Source organism: Grus americana, chromosome 4 (genome assembly GCF_028858705.1).
Source record: "Grus americana isolate bGruAme1 chromosome 4, bGruAme1.mat, whole genome shotgun sequence".
In the NCBI taxonomy this organism is placed as follows: Eukaryota; Metazoa; Chordata; class Aves; order Gruiformes; family Gruidae; genus Grus; species Grus americana.
This window is the reverse complement of record NC_072855.1, coordinates 53,018,254-53,039,816: the sequence shown is the minus strand read 5'-3', so window position 1 is coordinate 53,039,816 and position 21,563 is coordinate 53,018,254.

The window sequence follows — 21,563 nt, the reverse complement described above, 5'->3', positions numbered from 1 at the left end:
GAATGATATTTACATGTCTGTTCCTATATTATCCTTTGTCTCAGGTTATGCCGGGAAGGGGACAATTAGCATTGTACACTCAAACGGGGATCTGGCATTTCCTAGCTCAGTGGGGGATGTGTCCTAATGAACTTCCAAATAGCCTCAAAATACTGATCCTGAACACTGAAGAGAGAGAGTAGGCAGATTTGTTAGTGAGACACTGGATGGAAAAGAATTTAAATTTAATATTAAGAGAATTCATACTAAATATCACTTCCTATCAGAAGGGAAGTGTTTCCCTTGAAATGTGCTAAAAGACCTATTTCTCGAGATGCCTGAGAAGCAGTAGAAGATGAGTACACTGCAAGAGGTAGTCTTGCCTTGGCAGGAGGAAGAACCAGGTAGCCTTAAGGTCATATGTGTCTAAAATGGGTCCTGCAATTATTTTAATCGAATGGGTCTAATATAATGTTAGCAGCTGAATTCATCACTTCACTGGAGGATCAGTACTTATTTGAAAGTGTTCACACAGTGATATATATTTAGAAACCAACAACAGCTTAGTTTCAGCTGCTTGTCACACGTAGGATGGGTGCTAGATAAAAGTGACATAGATTTATAAAAAAAAAAAAAAAAAAAGAAGAGGAGAGTTTAAGTATGAGCCACAGAGGCACTGTGTTCTGCTCTTCTAAGGGAAAGTCCAGGAGCCAGAAGAATTAGTTGAGATCTTGTCAATGTCATTTATTTCAGGGGTTTAATGAAGCCTGGCTACCAAACTTACTTCAGGAAAAAGAAAAAAAAAATGAGCTAAGGAGCTAGCCTTCAATTTGCAGTTATAAATTTGAGGTGCTATATCTAGGACACGTGGTTAAACAATTAGTAATGCAAAATGTATCTGCTTCTATATCTAGTTCATTTTAGATAAAACAATCTATAGACAAAATTGATTTATGGAACTAAATGAAGCAATTATGATCAAGGCAGAAAATCTCTATCTACATAAAAATCCAGTGCGTACAAAAGTAATTAGATAAGCCACCAATGCAATGCAGTTAGACATCCTGTACAAATGAGTGACCTGATTGTTCTGTTGTGCTGGTGTTCAGCAGATGTAAAACAGGTTAAATTCCGCCCCAGTGGCTTGCTATGTGCTTTATATTCAGACTGGGTCTTCTCTGACTTCATTTGAGTACAGTGGTATACACCTGGTGTCACAGGGAGCAGCAACAATTTACTAATAATTGTTTGCTAGTTTAAATGTTGGTTTGTTAGGATGGACATAAAGATAGAAAGAAAGAGAGAGGAAGGACTGAGGGACTATTTATTTGGGGAAGAAAATGCAGGCATACAAACTAAAAGACAAATAGGTAAACACTTCATTCAAGTTGTTTTTCACATCTGTATACCCATCACAGTATGTGCCTGGTAAAATCAATACAATTTACTTTTTCTTTTGCTAGAAATAGCTTCCTGTTTCTTTTTAAGCTACCATTCTGAAACTGCTTTTTCTCCTGTGTGCTTTTTTTTTTCCCCCTCGTGGTCCACATTTGGGGTTGATAAGCTTAGGACTTGAGTAGCATGGGCTCAGATGCTGTTCTTCTCAGTCTTAAAAACCTTGTGCATCCCATTCTTCCCCTGAAAACAAAAACTCTAGGTGTTTTTTTGTTGTTTATAAGGTTAGGAAGATTGCAAGGTAAAGGAAGCAATTACAGTAGCCATTTAAATCCATTGATAGACTCTCACTGCCAGGTCTAACTTGATTGTAGTGACAACGGAAGAGGCAGGAAGGCTCAGCAGACCAACCCCACTGTGGAGATGTACACCAAGGAGAGTTTAGGAGACGGAGAGGGACAGACAGTGCCTGGATAAAATCAGATGCTTTGGTAAAATACAGTGGGAAATGCGGGATCGGTTCAGATATGAATAGCAAGTCTTGTTGCTTTTGTTATTGCAGATGCTGCTGTTGCTGGGTTTTACATATTCTTCACTCTTTATGCTTTTTATTATTATTATTATTATTATTATTTTTCCTGAGAAAAACAGATATATATCACATCCACATCTTGAAATGTGCTGCATTCACAAGCCTCTGAATGACAAAATACATGAAGAAATCTAACACAAAAGATGAATTGTAAAAAAATAGAATGATGCATAAAAACAGAAAATAGAAGAGTGTAGATTAAAATCCAAGAGGTGTTTATAGAACTGAGTCAACAAATCAGCTTGAACACATTCATACATTTACTTTAGGCCTATCTATAATTCAGTTTCTAGATTGTTTGCCTGAGTATGTAGGGACTGATTGCCCTCTTGCTTGTTTGTTTAAATCAGGAACATCTTCGGTGCATTTACTAATATAACAGTGACATAACGAAAAGATGAGTCAGTCACAGAAAAAAGTTATATAATGGTATTTAAAAAGGATGTGCCATAGTTTACTGTTAGGAAAAAATAATTTTTATAAGCTCTCAGCAAAGAGATGAACAAGTCAGACTATATACTGGGGACCACTTCCTCAGTGGCTCTGTCTTGATCTGTGCTGACGGAAGACCTGGTTGGGGATGTCAGTGACTGAAATGAGCACAAGGCATCAATCGCTCCCTGTGATGCTATTGACTGGAATTTACGCTGGCCTCGTGCATGCCAGCCGGTGGTCATTTATAAAAGATCTGAGAGCCGGAGCCATCCTCTTCTTCTCATTCCTGGACTCAGATGCAAGGCTTCTACTGAACGCCCTTTTTGCAGCTTTCACATCCAACCCTGCTTTCATGTGGTCAAGAAACAGAAGTGAACCCACATGATAGATTTGATGTCCTACAATTATTTGTCGATCTTTTTGGAGCAAGGGAGCAAATACAGAGAGCAAATTTGGAACAAATACAGAGAACAGTTCATATTCAGTCCCTATGGTTAAACAAAATTAACTTTGGACAATGAATACATTTGAGAAAATTGTGACTTGCATGTGGATAGTCCCACAAACAGGAAATGAGACTAAATCAATTTGATAAATTGCTGCTTGAAAATGAGTCGTTCAGACATACTTTTGCAAGCATTGCATTGAGAGCTATCCGGAGCAATGAGGAGGGGAATAGAGGGACTGTTTCCTGGCAGAAGTGTGAGCAGAGTGTCCATCCTGCCCCATCCAGGACCGTCTAATGGTAGTTCCCAGGCAGCTCCCACTATCTCCCACCTACTGTGGCACTGATGTCTTGTTGCTGGAAGCATCACTGTGAGAGCTGTAGTTCACATCAATGCTGAGGTCACCTTGCAGAGAGCTGTCAGAAAACAAGGCCCCAGTTCTTTCCTGGTGAGCTGTTCAGTCTGAGAATTTTGGACACTGTCCGTGCGGAGGTACTCAGCCCTTTCCATACATACTTCATGGGATTGAACCATACATGTCAGTGGGGAATTTCAGCCTCATTAGCAACTATGTTACATCAAATTAAACTCCCTGTGAAGCCACTTGTTTTATGTGTATTTATCTTGGTTTACGTTGTATTTATCAAGACATAGCTACGCTGGGGAAAACAAAGATTCTGGATAGTTGGCTGGGTATGTGAAAATAAGATGGCTATTTTCATGTAGAATACAGCTATGAAATAAAGTGCAGAGGAATAAACTAGATTCCTTAGTGCTGGTGTTAGACCTATCCATATCTCTTCTCTCCATGTATAAAAGAGCCTGGTATTTTACAAGAGGGGTGAAGAACGTGGCAGCTAATGTAGGCTGCCATGCACACCTATGCTTGCAGTGCTGGCTTCCCTGTGGGCAAGTGCTATGTCCACAGCTACTCTTTTGGGAGGCCCAAAGAGAATTGCATGCAAAATGATTTAACACCATTTCTTAGCTATCCACTGAAGGTAGGTACAAAGGTTGGGAGATGAAACTGTTGAATCATTGATGCTACTAGATGGAGCAGTTCTGTCTTTATTTTTCTATCTTTCTGGGGACCTGATCCCTCTTTCTGTCAGATAAGACTGAGAAGATGGACTTTGTATTCCCACATATTAAATGGCACAGGTATTTTGTCTGGAAAATAACAAATCTGTTACTAGTAAAGCAAGAAGGAATAGGAGAAACTTGTGGGGAGGACTTAAACAGGAGCATACTGATAAGAGTAAGTGCTTTTTGCTCAGCAGAGGTAGGTATTGTGTGTGCATATTTGTGGGTGAGAGAGAAATGCTTTCAAAAACACACACATTTTTCAGTGCAGGTAGAATAACAGTTTTTACTCCTGAGAATACTCAGGTGACAGACAAAGTAGTGCTTAAAGAAACTTTCAGCTGAAGTGTTTTTTCTACAGCCATTATCAGCTGCACTCCCATGACTAAAATGTGTTCCTCCAGAGAGAGAAGAAAGCTAACAGAGCTTCTACCCAATTCGCAGGAAATCTGTTTTTTCTTCTTCAGAAAGGAGCAGAGGGAGTACTAGGTGAAAAAATTCACTTTGTTGAGACCAGATTTTCAGCACACGGACAGACACGAAATGGACAATTATATAAGAAGTTAAAGCTCCAGTCACACAATGGGGAATCCCAGGGCCTCTTGTTTTTAATGGCATGGTGACATTTGAGACCAGACAAGCACTCGCTCTTTCAGAGTACAGCACACATGATGAGGCAGTAAAAGTTTTCAATTGCCAGAACTATAAATCACTTTGAGGAGTTCTAGTTTATTAATCTTCCATGCTTAAAATGATACCAGTTTATGCATATCAAAGACCAGAATGTATTAGGATAGCATAGATTCACAATAGACGGAGCCACAACCACATTTATACCAGTTGATAGTATGACTGAGATAAGAAGTTTCTGTCATCTCTCAGAGAAAGAGAGGTTATAAGACCCATTTTGCAGATGGAAAAGCAAAGACTCTCACATATATTCTGTAGCACAGTTTGAAAAACTCTGTTAATTTGCAGGGCCCATTCTGCCTCTGCTGTGTCAAGTCTGTAGGTACTCCTCTTCCTCGCTGAATACTACTGTGGAAGCCAAAGGACACAAGATGCAATTGCTAGATAAAACAAGCACACAAGGTGGTAGCCCACAGCCAAAAGTCTCTTCCAGAGACCCCATTCTGCAGTCTTTCTAGTTTCATCCCTCTCTCCTAAGAGCTGTGTAGATTTAAAAATATGTTTCCCAGTTATTTCTGTTTCCTTTTCAGTACAGCATTATAATGTATCACAAAACTGTCAGCACAGATCTTTTCCAGTGACATGACACAGAGAGACATTTTGAAATGCAGGATAAGCAAGGGTTAAAAATTGTTCACTGGAACGAACTAGTATCTCCAAGTTTAGGTTGTCACAAAATACCCAGTGAGAGACATTTCATGAAATGTTTTTAAAAAAAAAAAATTCTGGATTAGAGGATTATTTTCTCATTTATGTTATGTGCAGAAAAAGGCTGACAGTATGAAGAAGTGAGAGGAAAAAGTCTGTTTTTCAACGCACAATATGTATTAGTCAGTATCTTATGTGTCAGGTAACTGAATTCATTGCATTGCTTCTATGGTTGGCCATTAGCTTTAGCCATTAGCCCAGTGTTCTGGAGTGTCAGGACAGAGGAAGAGAAACGCAAACCAGTAACTCCTCTGTCCTTCAGAAAGCGGGAAAAAAGTCGGGAGCACATTTTCAGAAATACAGAGCATGGTGGGAAGTATTTCCAGCCATGTCAGTGTCTCAAAACGAGCATTCCCCACAAAATCAGACAAATACAGAAGCTCCATTTGAAAACGTGATCTAAGCATTATGCATGTCTGTGTCTGCACTGACTATATCGTCACTATTAGATAAGAAATAGAAAATGCCAAAGGTCATGAGAGAAACTGCCAGCCAAAGGAGATGATGGGAAGCATTAAGATTTTGAAACTGGCTGTGATTAGCTTTGGTATTGAAGGAAAGAGTTAATGTCCAGAATACTTATGTATGGCATATCTAATTCACTGAGATGAACAAATTATCTAGGGCTGAGCTAAAAAGAACCCTGGTTTTGGACTACAAGAGAAAGACCACTGCTTTGAACTACAAGAAGTCAAAAAATTCTGCTTTGAACTGCAAAAACAGGTACAAGTAAGAAGAACCTTGCTTTAGTTGAGCAGCAAAAGAATTCTACTTTGAAATACAAGTAGAGGAAGAAAAATCCTATCGTATTCTGAGATGAAATAAGAAATGTGCTTGCAAAACAACGACAAAACCCGGGTTTCGGCATTTGAAAAAGACCAAAGAGAAACAGCTGTAAATACAGCAGCAGAGTTGTGTTAGCTAATGGTCAATGCTTAAGATTGGAAAGAACTTCTGAGTCATGGTGGCCACTAATTTGGTCTTTCCTTAGCCACGTTACTTACCTAACTGCTTCACTTGCTCTCTCTGTGAAACATAGCTGACTCTGCTTACCTGCCTTGCAGAAGTGGGGATATTTTTTACAGTGCTTTGAAGATGTTAAGCCTTATGTACAAGCTAAGTATTGTTATTATAGTTTGCTATGGATGATTACAATGCAAAGGGGAGAATAAAAGCTTGCTTTAATATAGAAAAGATAAATGAACATTCTAGCTGTAAACAAGAGTAGGTAATGTAGAAAAAAATCAAAATACTGAACAAAAGAAAAAAAAAGATGATGAGGAAAGAAGTAAGCAAGAACGCTCTTCCAAGTACATCCATCATCCATGAAATGGAAATGACTTGGAAATGAGTTGCAATAGGGTGAATTTCCACGTGGAAATGACTTGCAACAAGGAAAGTGCTGTTTGCTTCCCTCCTACCAGATGAAGTAGGCCTCTTGCTGTCGCATTGCCATCTGGTGGGGAAAAGCGACAGGCTTTCACGGCGTGCACTCTCCTAGGAAGGTTATCCAGGTAGAGCTGAGGCAGGAGCCACCAGGTATCAATACCAGAAATGCCACTGCCTGCAAAGACTGTTGCTTGATTGATCTCTCCGAGTGCTCCTCCGTACCGAGGAGACCGACTCTGCTAATCTGAGAACAAATGCAATATGTAATGGTGCTTCCGCTAATGGGTAGACAGAAGAAAGCTAGTCATGCTGAAGAGTATGTGCCGAGTACTTCAAAAATAATATGTAATTAGGGAGACATATGGGTAAATGAATTCCAAATACTGGGTCCTTCATCCACTCATCTGTATGCTGTAGCTAGCTCTTTTCTTTAATATTTCCAATGAAAATGGAGAAATAACGAGACAGAGCATATGTACTTGTACTTCTGTGTGCATTAAACAAAGAGTTTGCTTTGAATGGCCCGATAATTATGTCCAGCATAATGAAGATATGTGAGGAAAACACAAAATTAACTTTGTCTTGCAAAAAAATCAAAATGTGCTGAATTCAGTTCAGGGTTTTTTTTAACTCAACCACACATAACAGGGGAAAGTGAGAATGAAGCTGGCAGGAACAGAAAGGTCCATGTTCTGCAGAATGTTTTGCTGTTTCAGAAGTGAATACTAGTTGTGGTATAAATTTGTTGCATCTCCAAACAAAGTCAGCTAGTTAAGTCAAACCTTTCTATAGAAAATGCTGATGTTTGTGGGCTAAAGCATATTTCCAATATATGACAAGACAAATCAGTTGAAACAGCAGTGCCCCAGATAAAACTAGATTCCCTGTAGTTACTTTATCTTCATGAATGAAATGATTAAAGTCAGTCTTGCTCAGGGAGGCCAGATTCTGAGTTCATTTTCACCTGTGTTTGTCAGACCACCTCTGTTGACTCCATTCATCAGCCTTGCAGCAGTAAGGTTTCTGTGGCATCATTCAAAGGCATCAAAACAGAAAGTTCTTCAGATATTGATTCTGCCAGTAAGTATTAGGCACACTGTTACATTTGATTTTTATGGATTGTTACCTTCCTCATGGACCTTTCTATTCTAGGTTCCCCAGAGACTGTTGAACGTGCATGCTAAATAGAACCTATCAAATATTATTCTTCGCTCATTTTAAATCATACATTTCAACAAGCAGGATGGAATTCAACATGTCACAAAAAGCTACTAGGGAACTGCAATTCACCTTCCTGTCAGACCAAGAGCAGTAAGGACTTCTATACTGCCAGAGGGCATCCTGCACAGGGAACAACTGTGCCCTTCTAAGCTGCATGCTTGAATCACACGACACTGGCACAAACCTTCTCCAGCTTCCTAAATATTTTGCAAAAATGGAGCATGGACCCATTTTCCTCCTGCAGCTTGTGATGACCCTTCTCTCAACACCATGATGTGGCCTGGAAAGCAAGAGCCTAAGCAGTCTTCTGGCCAGTGATGAGATGGTATGACATCAAACTCTACCCATGTTGTGGTACCAGTACCAGAGCAAACCCTTGGGCTTACCACAGTTTATATGACTCATTTTAGGGTTTTGTCCTCTGGTTTAAGGGAGCTTAGTGACATCAGGCAGTTTTTTCCTACATTGTTCAGCGCTGTGGCATATAATGTGTTGACTTTCTGAAGCAAAAGAACTGTCGTGTTTCTGACAGTGAAGAACGGATCCCTATAACTTTATCTCAGAACAGGGAAAAATCAGGAGCATCACAAACTGGGAGCAAGACAAATGGAGAGACCATAATGTGGGAAGCATCTACGTGTTTATACTGGCGAAGGTCCTTCTTCAAGGATCTCTGTGGTGCTTGGAGCACCTTCCTCTGACTTCTGCTGTTTAGCTAGGCCAAGCACCAGTTCTCCTGGCAGTAGATAGAAAAGGGCGAGGACACAGTAAGACAAGACTGCATTTAGGTTTTATCAGAGTGGTGAAATGGTCCCATGAAAAGTGAAGCAAAGTCCAGAGCTGCCTTTCTCCCTCCTCAGTTTGGATCAATGCATGCAGACTGCCCAGGTCTGCCAGCCCGTGGCTTTTCCCTTTGTCATATCCTGAAGAATCCTTTCTTTCCTTGAATTCTGTTGTGGTGCCTTTTTAGATGGAGGGTTTAGATGGATATGATTTTTCAAGATTTCTTTACCTCAAAGTGATTATCTTTTAGCTTAAAAATCTTGAAAGCACTTTAGCTAAAAGTGTAATATGCAATATGAAGATTGCCAAAATCATATGATTTCTGGAACATAACTTATTCAGCTCTAGAATAAGTTCTAGACCACTATCCTGGAGAGTAGTTAAGTCTCTGCACATAATAAAAACTTAAATTCCAGAATATGAAGCTTTGATAATCCCTTCAGTGTGAGGAGGTACTTTCTCCCTCCTTTCTGCATGGCTTTTATTAGGTAACACTGAATTCTGGTTAAATATGTCTCTCAATTCATGTGGGCCATATGGAATTTAAATAATCTGAAAAACAGGTGCCATTCAGCATGGTGTTTTTAGGAATGTAGGGCTTGATCCTCCCTTGCAGCATCCACAGGTTGACTGTTTCCACCAATTCAAGATGAGAGCAAAGTGGGTGGGAAACATTATCGAATCTGAGTATTAAATACCCACTGAAGGCATATGACAGCAGTATAAGAAAAAAACTAGTGAAGAATGAACTCTACAGAGTGTACTATAACCCTTGCTTCCCAGGATTGTTACGTAAAATGCAAAGTCATACAGATAGATAGAGATAGAGATAGAGAGATAGACATATATAAAATGCAAAATACTTTTCTCAAATCTTCTTCAGCCTTTCTGGAACACAGAGGGAAAAGTGTTATACACTTTTTTTTCCCCTTTTTTCTTTCCTTTTTTTTTTTATTTTTTAAGTGCCTATCAATGTGGAAACGTAAAGTGTCTCACAGAAATCATACTGATATTAATCTATGGGCATATTTCACCCCAGCAGGAGTTTAAGGAGTGCAGTCAAGAGACGAGCACGCTCAGACAGTGGACTCCTAGTCCATGACTTGGCATTAGGAGCATTACTGCAGTGTAACAATGGGAGAGGCTCAAACATGAAATCAGTCATACTCAGTTCGGTTGGGTTTCACGTTGTACAGTGAAGAAGCGTTTGTTGATCAAGCAAAAATAAATGCCACTGTGACAAGATTGATTATTTAAGCTATAGCAAGGTACATTCATCAGCAGTTATAGCTGAAGTAGAAGGCAGAAGGCACAAACGATAATGCATTTGCCATTTTCACACTCTTTAGCAATTCCAACTTTTACCTTGCAAACTCTTTATTTTGCTTACTATCTTGCAGGACAGAGCTGTTTATATGACTATTTAATTAAAACCAATTATCACAAAGTGATCCCATTTTCTGCATTGCAGTCCCTTTGCTTTACTTAAGAGTGTTCTGAATTTACATCAGCTTGACAATTAAAGCTCCAAACCAGTTGTGAAAGCCTTTTATATCTGGTTTTCATTAGTTCATATTAAACGATTCATTGGCTTGATTTTCACTTCAGTGAGCCTTCTCATAAAATCTGCTTAGGCATAATGGTGATATCACACAGGAAATGAAATGAATTAATACATCAGCAGAAACACTAACTAGAAGGCTATTTTTTTTCTCACATTTTATTATTTTGCAGATATACTTGTCAGTCATGTGCAAGATATACTGGGACCAAGAGAGTGGGAAAGCAGCACTAAGTCAAAAGGATGCTTTGACACTGTATTCTGTGTTCATTTGCTGAAGCAGGTGTGTAGTCAGCAAATCTCTGCCGAAGGGAATTATTCTTTAGATGGTCTCTTCTTAGTATTATAATGGCACCACTAAAGCTGCAATAATTAAGGATCTCTCAGCATTTCATTACAAAACCATATTTTCAAGTGGATATATAAATTGCACATAGAGAAATTTTGCTTCTTGTTCAAATGTCTTCCTAAAATTAGCATTCTGAGTGGGTTCTTAAAAAACACACACATATTAATTTGTTGGTAAGAATGACTCAATGAGTATTAAGCTCAGAAAACATGGAGGAACAGCTGTAACCCAATAAGAAGAAATGGTTTACTGCCTTTCAGATCTGTGCAAATATTGTATAAAATGTAACATACAAAATTCCCCTGTACACAGGAACAGACATTGATCATCAGAAATATATCTGTTTAGCAGGCAGGGAGCATTCTTTTCATTTATAGGTTTTTGATGTTTGGTGGAAGGCCTGTACAAGCTAACTGAAAATACAAATCTGCAAGATCTCATATATTATTAACCTTATTAAAAGGTTGGAAAAAGAGATTTACAGTGTAGCTTGCTTAAGATGGCAACAAGGAGAAAAGCGCTTCTGTCATCCAGTTGCATGCCCAGTCCAATAAACTCTGTTTTGCCCAAATTATCCTCTATATTCACATTGAATATTCCATATTTGACAAAAGGTCATCATCAGCTATAGGAGCAATAAGCTGGAAACGTATCTACTGCATAGCTTGTGCATAGCAAGTATGGCAAGTTAGGCTGGCATTCTTTGCTGGCTGAGATGCTTTAGCCCATAACTACGCAGGCAGACAGCTCAATAGTATGGCCAGGCACTCCAGCTTGCACATGTAGCTTGCTTTTGTGGCAGGCAGCGAAAGCAGAGTGACTTCAGGCAGGGAAGATCCCAAATTCATCTCCCCTGAACAGCTAGAGCAAGCCAAGGTTTTCTTTCTCCAGTTATTGTCGGTCTGTTTTCACTCTTTTCCTTTCCAGGGGTCTCCTAGTGACAAGATCAGATTGGGACCCTGTTTACAGCATGTGAAACTGCGCGTGTTCTTTGAGGGGCTGTCCATGGGTAAACATGGCAATGGCGAGAATGTTATTCCTTGTCAGGCCCCATTCTGTTATTTTGGTGTTTCCCTTCTTAGGCAAAGCATGTGTTCACCATGTAGGTGTTAGGCAGAGAGGGATCAGCTGCGTACTTCTGACTTTGAACACCAAATGCTTTCCACAGCACTGTCACATGCAGTTCTGGGGTCTGAGTTCTGTCTTACATGTGTAAAAGAGAAAAAAATGCATGCATTTTGTTCCCTTCACTTATAAAGGATTTTTTTTTAAAAAAGCCATTTTAATGTCTTTGTTGCATATAGAAGTGTTTTATTTAATTTTACTTTAAAAATACCTAAACATTTTTATTTCAGATTTATTCAGTATTTACCCAAAAGACTGAAGCAACTCTTTTTGGAGCATATAGTGATAAGATCTGTAAATAATAAAGAGGATTAATTAGGTATTTACCCAACAGATGGTCAATGAATTAAATAATACAGGTTTTAGAAAACTTCATAATTATGTATTTTTGCCTGAGAGCCCAGTTAAATCTGTACAGAACACTAAACATGAAAATCCGAAGGATGACATTAAAAGGCAAATGTAAATAGCAAGAGCATTGAAGTTCCCTTCCCAGGACTTGTGCAGTTCAACAGCAGATGTCTGCTCCTCCAATCTCGTGTTATTGGAGTTACCTCTGATTCATGCCAGTATAACTAGGAGCAGACCCAATGACGAACTTTTGTTCTCTATAAATAATGCTGTTCTGCCTTTTTTTTACTTTTGACTTAAATAGTTCTAGTTTACCTGTCAGTTTGTCAGATTGTTGACACTAAACTATATTAAACCATAGTTTCTGTTGGAGTTACCAGCTGCATATCGAATACTTGCATAACTAAATCACTCAAATTATGTGAAACAGGGCCTGTATGTGGTGGAATATATTAACCTTTTGCATATTTATCAGGAAAAAAATCTAAGATTTAGTCCACTTCCCACATAAGGATACACACAAAAAAAATTGTATGTAAAAATGTTTTGAATTCTGATGCTCAGGTTTGAGAAAGTATCCAGTATTAAGCTTAGGGTCTGACAGCCTGATTCATTATAGTTATTTGCACTTGATTTGAATATCATCTTCTGCATATCCTCTCCATTTTTCTTTCATATTGCAAAACCCCATTTTTAAGCAACAAATGAATTCGCACTACAATTTATGTTCCCTTTACTTGCCCATCCATGTAATCTGACATCTTGAATAGGTGACATCTTAGCCAGGTGCTACGGAAAAGCCAGTCTGTCCCACCTACTGAATGATGGTCTTTTTCCTGCTTGAACAAAATGTTGAGTTTTTTTCTTGATAAAGAGCCCATACGTATTCTAATGCCCAGTGGTTCTAATACTGACATTATAATTCCATTAAATGGAAAAACTGCCTTTTTTTTTTTATTTTTTGGTCTTGTCTTTTCAATTCACTATGTAAGCATCCTAGTCTAATTTCAGCTATATAGAGCAAAGAGTTTACTGCCGCTAATCTCTATAATCTCTATATTTCTGTCGGGTTGAGTGTTATCAATACCCAGTCTTTTTTAAAATTTTATTTTATATTTTACTTAGTACTTCAGGTCCTACAATCATATGAGACCAGAAACCATTTTTTATCACAAAAAGGAAACAGAAAGGTTTCTGTACCTCATAACTGCAGAAAAAAAGATTTTAATCTGTTATCTGGATATCTGATAAGACTCTGAAAAGAACAAAATGAACTGCAATTGTGTCATGATTTTAAAATCTCACTGCTTTTAAATTAAACACGTGGTATGATTTGATTGAAACCTGATTTTGGCATTGGCAGAAGGGTTCCTGTGTCCTCACTGGACATGGGTGGGTGTTGGGAATATCCCCCTCCTGCCACCCATCCCAAGGCTAAGATTGTAAAGCATGATGATCCAGTCTGTCTGTGGTGCCCTCCCACTATCACGATCACTTGCCTCCAAGAGAAATGTCTGCTAAAAATATACGTCTCTCAATAGCTGAAAAGTGAGCAGGAACAATACTGTAATGTCCTCTAGAAACCAAGGGTGGAAAAAGGGCAGAAAGGGGACGAAGCAGAGAAGAAACGGAGAAGAGCTGTACAGAGAAGTCAAAGGGGAAGCAAAGCAGGTGACCTACAAACCAGCTACTACTCTTTGGGAAAGCAGCTTTGTCTTGGAAGTCGGAAGAGAATGCCTGACCAGTAGTAGATATGGAGTATGCAGTAAATGTGAGCCATCCCTGTTGAGCAGAACCTATGAAGCAAGTCTTTTTTTAGTTAAAAGGTTAGACTAAAATTCTGTTTAGCTTGATACTGCTCACAAAATTTTCTAGGACCAGAGCTAAGGGGTCATCAGAACTTTTTGTAATTTATTTTTCATTACTTATTTTTTTAGGATTTTCTTTCTTCTGTCGACTTTTTTTCCCTTCCAGCCACAAAACAGAATGAGTGAAAGATAAACAGAACCAGAAAAATGTTTTGTAAGATTTGGATCCACCTTTTTTAACCTTTGAGGAAATATTGGAAGATTTTCAATAAATACATTTCCCTGAAAATACTTGTAGGGTTTTGTAAAGTCCTGTTGGAGGTAGAATAAATAAATAGATCTGGAACTAAAAAGTCAGGTTGTGCCCTGCCTGACTTTCTACCACAGTATCTAAATCAAGAGTGCCACAGTTAATACTGAAAAGTGGAAAGAAGCATGGATACCACAGCACTTGCTAACCTTCATTTGGTCTTATGATTTTTCTGTAGAACTGTGATAATTTTCTAATTTAACTGAGGGTCTGAACCTACCAAAATGGAGTTGTGGTCTGAAGGGAAGCAATGAGAGCAGTAGCAGGCAGGAAAGAACCCCCTGCAAGTGCCAAATACAAGGTGAGCTGGGACCATTGCCTCTCTTCGCACATGTCATCATGCAGATGCCATCTGATAACAATTTACTTAACGCCGAAGAAAGAAGAGGTTTCTCATCTTAATTACACCAGCTCTGAAACAGCACCATAGATTCCATTGAAATTATTGCATAGTTAAAGTGGCAAGTAATGTAAAGGGGAGTATAATCAAGATTAATATTTTATTACTCATGGAAACCACAAACTGTGTCCTGGTCTCCTGGTTTGTGGAAGTAGAGCATACAATTGGCACCCCAGTGCAGGACAAAGGGAAGGAAGTGGGGACCATGGCATTAGGGTTCTCCTTCAGGAAGTGGGACAAATTGTGATATACTACATCATCGCGTGGATTATAATATGGCAGATGGAGTAGTCTGAGGATCTATAGATAAATATAAGTCCATAAATAACATTTCTCCTGAGAAACCTGTGGTTAGTGGCCAAGGAACAGCAATTCACAGCTGGTCAGTGGTGAACAGCAAAGGAAGCAAATGAATGAAGAAGCGGTAGCGGCTACTTAGGGGCAGTGATGGCAGACACAGGAAGCATTAGAGATATGCTAATAGCTACAGAGGAGTTCAGTGCTGCAGCTGGAGCTAACACTCAAATAGCCCACACCTAAATTTCTGAGAATCAGCCCAAAGAGCAAGAGAACCAACCACTCAATGAGCCACAATTTCAGGAACAAACCCAAAACCATGAATAGTTGGTAAAACAGCTTGGGATAAATGAAAACGAACTCCAGTCTTTCAGCTCACACCTTAAAAAAAAGCCAAGTCACCCTTCTCTGCCATTGGAAATAGTATTTGGGGGAAAAAAAGGAAACCATGGAGTATTTAGGAGAAGTATTGGCTGGCTGATTTAGGGTTTTTTGATTGCATCTAATCATAGGAGATGGTCTGGCAGGGACCTAAAGAGATCATCTAATCCTTTTCCACATCCACAGAAACATCTCTGTACCAGAAAATATCTATTATATTTGATTTCTGGCTTTCTCAGAACCACTTACTATTAAATAACTTCAGGGAATCTTTTCTCTATGAATTTCAAGCTTGGGCACAAAGAGACAGAAAATCAAGCAACTGCATTATCTTCTGGAATGGATATCAGTTCTTTCAAATAAGGCAGAAATCTGCTCTGGCAGAACAAGGAATAGTCAGGCACTGGACCCTGAACTCTCTCTTCAGTTTGCCCATTTAATGGATTAAGGGCACACCAAGGTTCATGCCTACCACATGGTTCCTTTCCTTACTAAGAACTGCTCCTATCAAGAAAATACTAACATTTACTTCGCACCAGTAATACAAATAGAAAACATTCGCTGTTCACAGCCCAGCAATGCTGTTGTCTCACATAGCCAGCTGAGTGACGGCTTCCAAGATAGGGATGTGTGCTGCAGGATAGAGGCAGAGGAGGGATCTTCTCATGCCCTGCAGAGAAGCCTAAAGGGGAATGGGATTTGCTTCTTAAAGTTCAAAAAAAAAAGGGGGGGGAGGGGGGAAGCCTGATTATATGTAGATTCTTCGTTGTCCAAATAGCTAACAATTTGGTAATATGCCTGCATATTTTTTGACTGAATTGAATGCTACTTGGTGTTATTCCTAGGGGAATTTTATCAGTAAAAACATTCTTTCCTGTGTGAGAATTGAGACATCTCTAGGACAGTGATTGCTGAATAGAAGAAAACCAATAGAAACCCACTGACAGCCAAATATAGCATTAATTCATGCGTCCTGAGAGGTAACAAAACATATGTTTTGGTAGCATCAAGTGGTGAGCAGCAGGAGGAAATCTTAAGATCTCTCTTGATTATCTGAGATCTTTCTCCTGTACTAAAACATAACCTTTGTTTTGACCACTGAGAAATCCTTTTGGCATTTCACAACACCTCTGAGTACCTTGCTGCAGGGCTTTGTAAAACTCCTCTTCCCAACTAGCTTTGAAATTGTGTAAATTCTGCACAGTGTCTTGGGGAATGGAAATAATTTGTTTGTCCATTTGCACATACTGCAGATCAGATGAGGCTCCCCAGTCAGGGCTCTGGGCAGAGTTTTCCTATGCAAATTCCAGCAAAGTGAACATCTTTCGTGCTAAATATTCCCGCACAGTACACATGTTATTCCCCTGTGAAAAACAGTTTGTGCTGAAGTGCCTGGTTGTTGTAAACGGGGAACAAGGAAAATGACTTCAGGGGAAGGCTCACACACACACATGTAGCTCTGCGAGCAGCTCTGATTGAAGCCGTAGGCAAACCAGCAGTTTAAATCTGTCTTTGGAGACTGTAGGCCAGAGAGACCTAAACAGCACACGAAACTTAAGACATTATCCAACAGATGTGGTTTAATTTTGCTACATCTGTTGGCAGATATACAGAACATGAGAATATAGGATGGCTGAGGATAGCAGCCTGGGAGGGGCAAAGCCACAGGCAGTGAAAGCTGAATGTCAGGGACGTGATGCCCAAGGCAGGTGTCGCTGGGTGTAAAGCGAACTCCTTCCGTTCAGTCTGCCAGCTTGATAACATTTGCTTCTGTAGATGGAAAAGGTATTTCCCCTAGAGATGCTGCAGTCATCTAGCAGGGTACATCCTGCAGGTAAAGTGAGCTGGGAAATAAAAAATTACTTTGGCAACTTAGCAGAGGGTTAAAAAGTTAAAGTCAGCATTTTCGGGATTGCACACAGATTTAGGAGGGCTCAGTTTTTGCATGCTCAGCCTGAGACAAATAATGGCTCAGATGCTAAAGGGCTAAACCCCCTGCCCTTAGAAGTTCCTGCTTTTCAGGGTTTTCAGCCCTCCTAAGAACCAGGCATTAGCTCTTTTGTGTAGTGAAAGCCTCCAGATCAAGCGCTACTGTCACTACCAACTTATGGTAAATATGGCCGCCTGTTTCCACCTTATGCTTTACGTTTGGCACCTCCATCCAGCTAGCCAGACGTGCTAGTGCGAGTTAGAACTGTCATCTCAAACTCGCTTCCATTCTCGTTCAGCTTTTGGTTGTTTGGTTTTAGTTGGTTTTGTGTTTGGTTTGTTTTTTTTTTTTTTTTTCAAATTAACAGTAAGCCCTTATATTTAGTACTGTATTCAAATAGGATTTTCAAAAAGCAAGTAACAATATGGATTTTTCATTTTTGAAGTGCCCTGTGCATTGACTTTTTAATAAGGTCTTCCTGAGCATCTCCCGGTTAGTCTGTTGCTAACTTATTCCTAATTTATTCCTAATTTATATGCATAATCGTTTAAAAAAGAAGCTATACAAAGGCCTTTCACCTTCACCTTGCCCTGGCAGTGAGAAAGCAGCCTTACATCTGCAGTTTTTTCACCATACCTCTCCACAGTGCCTGACATCTCCTCTGTTAGATACTTCCACAAGAGAAGCACAGGTGTTTGGTATTACCTGCTGCTTCTACATTTACAGACAAGAGGAAAGGCTCCGGCTCACGCTCACTTTGCACTAGCAACCACTACAGTAAACTGAGGGCTGTTTGGAAGGCACAACCGTGGGCTGGTGGATACCCAGCTTGGCTCTGGCCAACCCAATTCAGTCCCAGAGCACTAAGACCATGCTAACACAGTAAATTCAGTAAGACCAATATAGTTGCCATCTGTAGAAATGCCTGTGCTTGATGTGAATAAGCTGTAGGCTCTGTAGGTCCTTGATACTCTATAGTTCTGTCAACATGTCACTCTGCCTGGTGTAAATACCCTACGTCCCCTCCTGGTGCAGGGCTAGCTCATCCAGTAAAGGCTCACATTCTTCGTGCCTTCGCCATCAACTCAACTTTCTTCCTTCTCCCCAAAAGGACATTTAATTTAAAACTAAGCATAAATTCATCATATTTACATAAGTATTTTTATTAAACTATTTCCTAGTACTTTATTTAAATACAGCTTGAGTATTTTCTACATCATATTGACAGATATCTACAATATTTCCTCCTGTCTTTGAACATGAGCATATGATCATCCTTTCAGAAACAGTGAATTTTTTTTTTATGTAGTTCTTCCTTCTACATCCTCTTCTTCCATAGCTTCCTACATCTGTGAAATACAGATAGTGTTGTGTATAGGCTTTCTCAGTGCCAAGGAGAGATAGGGAATGGAGGAAGATGAATTAACTGGAGCTCAGTTGGAACAACTAAAATTATATCATTTAAATATTCAGTTTATTTCAGAAGCAGACAATAGCAGCTATCATTGTAGTAAGGCAAGATACATGGAGAGAAATACAGAAAGTATCACTGGTCTTTGCCCAGCATAAATAGCTCTTGCTTGTAAGCTATAAAAAACCTACATGATATAATCACAGAAATAATTATAAGTTTACCTTCTAAGGGCCACTAAAATGAATCAGAGCATTTTCTTCAATTTCCCTGGGTCTTGAAGCTGACACTGTAACTCTTGTGTTGCACGGCTTGTTCAGTCAAATTTCCCAGTGAAGTCGGGGGGGTTTAAAGCATGAAGGAACACATACAGACTGGCTCTTCAGGACACAGCAATTTTGATGTGAACTGAGAAAAAGACTCCTGCTGCGAATATAACCATTAACCTCATGCTTTGATACTGACAGGCAGCTGTAGCATTTAGCCACTAGGCAGAGAACGGAGCAGCCGCAGCTCTGGGAAGTGGGAGAAGGTAATGAGACTTAGCGGGGAGCAGCTCACTGTGCTCAGGTACTGCTGCCCCCCAGACCCCCTTCACTGCACCCACTACCCGTGGCCTGATCCCTGCTTGCACCTCGTAGGGCAGCGTGGGCAACTCCTGGTGTTTGTGGTCTGCAGCTGTAATGGATCTGTGTCCCAAAGGGTGCTCACGCAGGAGCTTAAAAAGGAAAACCAGAAAGCAAGTAGCTACTGAGATGAGGAAGAGGTGCTGAGGAAGCCAGAGCCCCGGTCTACTGGTAGCCAGCATCGATGGGATGCTGCCAATAACCTGCAAACAACTCTTTCGGCTCAAATTCAACTGAGGGCTTTGCAGGGAGCCAGGGTGAACTGCTTAGGGATTGTATGGGGATATGTGGTGGTTGTGTTTCCCATCGCTTGGAAAATATATGTTGTTGTGCTCTGCTACAAGTACTGATGGGCTCCAATGAAATTATGAGAAGGACTGAAAGTAAATTTGGAAGGATTCAGAAATGAAAAATGACACAAAGGAGCTCTGGGAATTTGCAAGTAGGAGCGAAACAGAATTGTGTTTGCAGTGCCTGTAGTGGAAATGTGTTTCCTTTTACACTGGGCTGGCATGAGCTGCTCTCACGTAGCCTGCGGCAATTTGTGAGGCCCACTGATGAAGCCAATGCACTTAGAAAAGTATAAATCCAGTGAGAGAGAAAAATTAGGAGCTATTATTGTGACATACATTAGGAAAGTATATTTACAGTGAATATAAACACAGATAACTGTTGAACATAGTTGTTCTTGGAGAAGTTTTGCCTGCGCGCTGTTTCCCCAAGCAATATCCTGCTTATCATAGGCTGAGTGCTTATTTAATGAAATCAGTTCCTGTTTATCTTCAGTTTCTGATCTATCTGTCTTTCTATCTCTATTGTAATGGTCTGGGTTTGCATTTTCAGGCTAGTACTATGCAAGTTTTTCATCTAAGCCCACTCCTTTTGTTTGTCATTCCCAGCCATGTTCAGAGGTCCCTCCCAGCTCCAACCTGCCAAGGCTTCCTTGTAGGACTCCTTGTGCAGGACGAAAGGTCATCAGTATTTCTTACTGAAATGATATTTTTCTCCTGGGGTTCTGTCAAGCTGGACACTCTAAAAGCCATGTTAAACTGACAGAGTTCTTTGGATTTTGCTCTTCTTTTAATTCCCGTATTTGAGTGATTTATTTCTCATCTGCGCTGTCAGCTTACTCTTTATTCTCCCCTTACTTGCTTTAGACCTGCTGTTTGTTCTCTTGGCATTTTTCAGTTCTCTGCTTTCTTTTTGTGCGCAGGAGTATCATCTAGAGCGGGGATCACAGCACATGCTTCCTCTCGTATCACCCCCTCCTGTCTGAATAGTCGACCTTAATTTTCCCAAAATTAAAAAATAAAATGAAAAAAAGATCTGGGGGAGTTTTGCCCTCTCCACAGTTTCCAGCTAACACTGCAGTGTGTATCTTGCAATGTGCTAACTGGCCTTAGTCCCCTTCTCTCTGTCTCCTTCACATACGAGTTCGTGTACTATTGAGTTTAACGCTCCTTGAGGTAGAACAGTGGGGCCTTTACTATCCCTGTAGACTGCTGTATTTCAGAGTATAAAGAACAAAGCCAACAAGAAAATTATAATAATATTGTAACTGAAATAGGATTGCTATTGGGATTCACATGTGTGATCTCCAGATACAGCTCAGCTATCACAGGAAAGCATGTTACTGAATGCAAAGGTTTTATTTTTCCCAACTCAGCACATAGCCAATGTTTCACAAGGATGACAAGAGATGCTGTACAGCATCACTTAACTGTAAAACCAAGTTTACGACTTCTTATGGTCACTAATGTGACCTGGCATACTTCCAAGTGTTGGATCATTAACCTTGCTGTCAGAGCTAAAATCCACTTACATAATTAGGTTATCTTTATCTCAAATTTCCACTTGCAGTTTCACTTGGAAAAAAATTGCTCTGTTCTTCCTTCCCTTTCCAACAGAAAAGAAAACAGCTGTGTGGAGCTGCTGTCAAACAAAGGTGACTTGGCTCTTCCTTTGCCTTTTCCACTTGCTTTTTAAACACAGTAATTGATCTAAAGCTTTACTCTATTTGATTCTGTATCTAAATCACAGAGTTCAGTTTAATATTTTTTATGTCCGTTTTCTGCACCCATGACTATTCCAGACAGGTGTTAGACCAGGTGAGTGGCAGCTTTTTTTTTTTTTTTTTACTTTCTCCTTAGCTGACTTCTAACCAGACAAAAAGTTATGGAGAGAAGGAAACGTCGTGGTTTGCTATGAGATTCTCTGGGGTTTACCTTTGAAGACAAGGTCAAAGCACCTTTTAGTCTTTGGAAAGGATAACAACAGGGTTTGAGGTAGTTCT